Genomic DNA, 5,268 nt, shown 5'->3' on the forward strand with positions numbered 1-5,268 from the left:
ATATACATATGTATGTACATAACCATTTTGGTCGCATCAAAGTGAAAAAGGGGCTAGCCGTTCATTGTTATCTTATGGCGGTACCAGCGCAACAAAGCAAAGCAACGCAATCGACATATATTATTTCATATTTTTTCATTTTTTATTTTATCTACCACAAAATATTTCTACAAAACTTTGCCTTTTTTATAAATTTTAATAAGTTTTTATCACCTTACTTGCTGATTTTTTTGAAAATAATGAAACCGAACGGATTTCTTGGAGTTTTTTTTTTTTTTGGTAGTTTAGGAAACTCTATAGCCGTCTGATGTTCTTGGAAACGAATGGACTTTTGTTTACAATCGAATTAACTTCAAGACCCATTCTTGGAAACGAATGAACTTTTGTTTACAATCGAATGAACTTCAAGACCCATTCCTGGAAACGAGTTGAGAGAGAATAAATGTTTCGTATCATGTCATCAGTGGTCAGTTTAAAACTCCGCGTCACACAGGAAGGACGTGAAATTGAATGTATGTACACATGATGAATGTTTTTATATTATTTATATTATTATTTTTGTGGTATTATTTTGTTAATTGATTGTATGTTTTTAATTAGTTTACCCTGAAGATGGACCGTGGAGTAACCGAAATATATTGGTATAAGAAACAATTGAGTTTTATTAAGACCTCGAGCCAGCAGATTTTAATTCCTTTATAAATTGTACTAGGCCCTGAAGAAGACCACAATAAACGGTCGAAACGTCGGCACTTAAATAATAAAGGCGTTTTTCTAAATATTTCGGCTGAAACCCCGAATATAGAAATTTATAAGTTGCTGGTTTCGTTCAGCTTTATGTCGCCATGACAATGTTGTGTGGGAAAAATTTGTTGTCAGTATTTGGTCATCACAACTTATAAACAAACAAACTATTATGGAGATGCGACCACTTTCGCAATTCAAGGATTTTTCCTATTAGGGCGATGTCACTGTTTACTTTATTTTGACGAGTAAAAATAAGTATATTTGAATAAAAGGTGAATTAAATTCTAACGTGATTTTTGTTTTGTTTCACTGTTTCAAATAATTCAATACTACTTTAATCACTCTATAATAATGCAGTAGTATTTTTTATATATCATTATTTATGTAAATATAATAAATAGTTTTTAAAAATAATTTGTGGTGTTTACTTTATTTTGATGCTCACAGTACATATGCACATATGCTTGTGCGTGTGGTTAGGTTAGGTTAGGTTTAAGTGGGTGCCGTCCGCATCGGAGCGGCACACCTAGGCCTTTATAGACCCATTGTGAAATCACACGGATTTGTTCCTACTCTCCTAATCAAGCCACTTCGGTGAGTTTATGAAGCTAACTAAGCAACGTGTATTGACCTCAGCTATGTATATCAGTCAGATCTACGAGAAACATCTTGCCCATAAAACGTTGCCTTCTTCTGCCGAGCGCTGGACATTCACAGAGTTGATGCCTAACAGTTTCAAGCTCTTCTTCGTTGCCGCAGCTTCTACAATAATCATTAAATGGAGCGCCAATCCTTTCCGCATGCGCTCCAATACAAACGTGACCAGTGAGAAGACCTGCAACTAAGGACAGATCTCTCTTGAGGAGGGTGAGAAGCTCTCGCGATATCTTCTCATTCCATTCCGGCCATGTTAGTTTTGCCGTTTGGCACCTATCATGATGCTTCCACCTGGCTCCCGCTTCCATCAGTAGAGCCTCCTTTATCTTGAGCTTGCAGGTGGAGAGCGGCATGCCCAACCTCTTCCAGGATGGCGAAAGTGGAACGGAGGTACCCTTTCTTGCAAGCTCATCCGCCATATCATTGCCTGGTATGCCCTTATGTCCCGGAACCTATACCAGATGCAGAGTAAACTGTTCAGCCATCACGTTAAGTGATCTGCGACAGCCTACTACAGTTTCAGAAATAGTTGTGACAGAGTCAAAGATTTCAGTGCTGCTTGACTGTCTGTATGTGGTTTGCAGAAATCTGTCCATTCTGGTATGCAGAATCTGTCGAAAATTTCAGTATGGTTACAGTGAGACCATGTGGTCAGTTTATTTAGCGTAATAGCTGCACATGCTGCATATTTTTGTCTACTATATCTATGGGTAGTAGGTTCAGTATTACATTCATAGCCTCCCTTGGCGTTTTACGGATGGCTCCGCTTATGCATAGTAGATCTTTGCACCTTTTGAAGAGCAAGAACCGTTGAGAATTTATTCAGGGCGGGCCACCATACCGCCACCGCGTATAGCAATATTGGCCTAACTATGGCCGTGTATATCCAATGCACTATCATAGGGGACATACCCCATTTCCGTCCAATTGCCCCTTTACATGTGTAGAGGGCAACCGTGGCCTTACGGACACGTTCCGTAGTGTTTTGTGTCCAGTTCAATTTCTTATCAAGTGTGAGCCCTAGATAGTTGGCTGACTCACTTAACTTAAGCACTGTGTTTGCCAGCACTGGAGTTGAGAGAGGTGGTATCTTATACCTCCTCGTAAAGAGCACCAGCTCCGTTTTATTAGGGTTCACGCCCAGAGCATTATCAACGGCCCATGCTTCGCCCCTTCTTAATTCCACCTGTATCATATTGCAGAGATTTTGTGGAAACTTCCCACTTATCACCAAGGCAAGACCGTCAGCATATGCTATAACTCTACAGCCCCACTCCTCCTTCATATCCCTTAGCAGCTGATTCACCGCCAAGACCCACAGCAGAGGGGATAGGACTCCTTTCCGAGTTCCCCTACTGACGAACCTGCTCACCGATATCCCTGCAAGTTCTGCCTGTACTACCCTTCATAGCAGCAATTGATGCACAAGACCCACCAGCTGAGATTCGATGCCCAGATCACTCATTACCTTGATGATTGGGCCGGGTTTGATGTTATTGAACGCTCCTCCTATGTTTGGGAAGGTTGCTAGACAGTATTCCTTGGAGGAGAACGATCTCTCTATGCGCGATGTAATTTCGTGCAATGCCGTTTCCGTTGATTTACACTTCATATAGGCGTGTTGCGCTTCAGAGAGTTGGCCATTCACTGCCTCCCTGATATATGTTTCCACCAGCCTCTCCATCACCTTTAGTTGAAACGAAGATAGACTGATGGGTCTGAAGACTTTAGGCTTCACGTGGCACGCTTTGCCTGCCTTGGGAATATATATCACCCTAGATATTTTCCATGTACGTGGGATGTGGTTAAGTGCCACGACACCTCCTATTATAGCGTATAGCCAGTTAGTGCTGCATTCCAGTCATTGTTGCATTTGTATAGGTGTAACTCCGCCCGGCCCTGGAGTTTTGAATGGTTCAAACGATTGAATGGCCCAAGATATCTTATCTCTTGTAATTAGGTTTTGCAGTATAGAATGCACCGTTACTTGTGTTCAGCTTTGTGAATCCCCTGGTTCGTTCCTAGTTGCACCTGGAAATTGTGTATTCAGCAGTAGGTCCATGGTTTTCTACCAGATTCGGTCCACGAACCATCAGGCCTTTACAAGCATCCTGGGGTCGTATTAGCCGATCTGGAAAGTACTTTCCTGAGTCTCCCCCCCTTCAGAGACTGTTTCCATGCTGCTACAGAAGACTCGGCAGGATATTCTTTTGGCTTTCCTTAGCTCAAATTTAAAATTTCTAAGGTGTTGTTTGTACATCTCTCAATGCTGCTCATCGCCAGATGCTTTGGCTGCATTGAAAGCCGTCCTACTTAACCTGCGAAGGTTTTCGATTTGTGAATTCCACAATGGTGGCTTCTTTTTACCCCTTTGAATTCTCTTGGGGCATACTTTATCTAGTGCCTTACGGCATGCCCCCGTGAAGTTGTTTACCAGTTTTTCCAGTTCTGGTATGCTGCATGGCGTTTCAGGTACGCTCTCAAGTGGCAGTAACTTAACTTGTTCTTGCCAGTTTGTTTTTTTAATATTTCTGGTGGCAGCGCTCTGTTTCATCACCAAGTCTAAGTCGAATTGGATGTAACGATGGTCAGAGAATGAGTGGTCCTTAAGGACCCTCCAGTTTCTGACCAACTCTTCCGTATCTTCTGAGACTAGGGTGACATCGAGAACTTCCTTCTTGTTTTTGTAATAAAGGTTGGTTCAGTTCCCCTATTGCTTATGATTAGTCTATAGTTTAGGATGAAATCAAAAAGTAACTCACCCGTTTCGATTTTTTCATTACTTTCCTAGGTGGAGTGGTGCGCATTTTCGTCTCCTCCCAGTATCAATGCACCTGATGTAGCTTCCACCAGCTTCCTAACGGTCGATGTCGGCACCGTCTTGTCATGGGCTAGATAAATTGATGATAGCCTGATTTCACCCATACTTAAGCTCAGGCCGATCGTTGTTGTGTCTTCATCGCTAAATTGAGGAAGAAACAAACCTTAAGTTTGGTACTAACATGTACACACGATCTAGGCATTCCCGAGGTGCCACAAGTGCGTGTGGTTGGTTTAAATGATGTTTGCTTTATTTTTGAACATGTGAAAACATTTCTTATCTTATGCTTGGATATATTGGTATCAATGAAGTCGGTGTGAAATGGGGATGTGGATTGATATTTAGTTAAGGCATATATATACAAATATATCTAGGTTTGTTTGTACGTTATTGATAGTTGATAATAGATACACTACCATGTTCATAACCAAAGAAATAAAGAGGAACATATTCAGAGCTTTAGAATTTATTTAATGATATTTTTTAAAAATTTAATATTGGCTCAATTTATATTTCACTCACAACAAACTTTTTTCCAATGTTGTTATCAAAATTCATATACATTTATATATAAATGAACTGCTTTTAAAATTACAAGTCCAATTTATTCATAAAAGTATACATATTTTGTTATCACTCTTATCACAAAACCAAACAGAACACTTCGCTTTTGCATATTTATATCACGCATGCTTACATCCATATGTATGCCACACGCCACACACAATCAGACCATTTCTAAATATTCCCGCGGAATTTTGTTCTCGCAGATTTTTCTATTCCCGCGGAAAAATTCGTCCAATTTGTTTTTCCTAGGGAGAATAGGATTTTCGAAGTCAGCTGTTTTGCAATCTGACTGTTCATTACGCATTTCTGATTTTGTTTAAAAAAATAAAGTTTTGCTTCTTTTGACGAATTTATCGTAATCTAAAAAGAAAATATACATAAAAAATTAATAGTAGTGCATTTCATATGGTTGCGAACGAAAGGATTGATGAGAAGATTCCCAGCAACACCAACAGAGGACTATAAGAAGAAAGGTT

The sequence above is a fragment of the Eurosta solidaginis genome, chromosome 2, assembly GCF_040869045.1.
Source record: "Eurosta solidaginis isolate ZX-2024a chromosome 2, ASM4086904v1, whole genome shotgun sequence".
Lineage (NCBI taxonomy): Eukaryota > Metazoa > Arthropoda > Insecta > Diptera > Tephritidae > Eurosta > Eurosta solidaginis.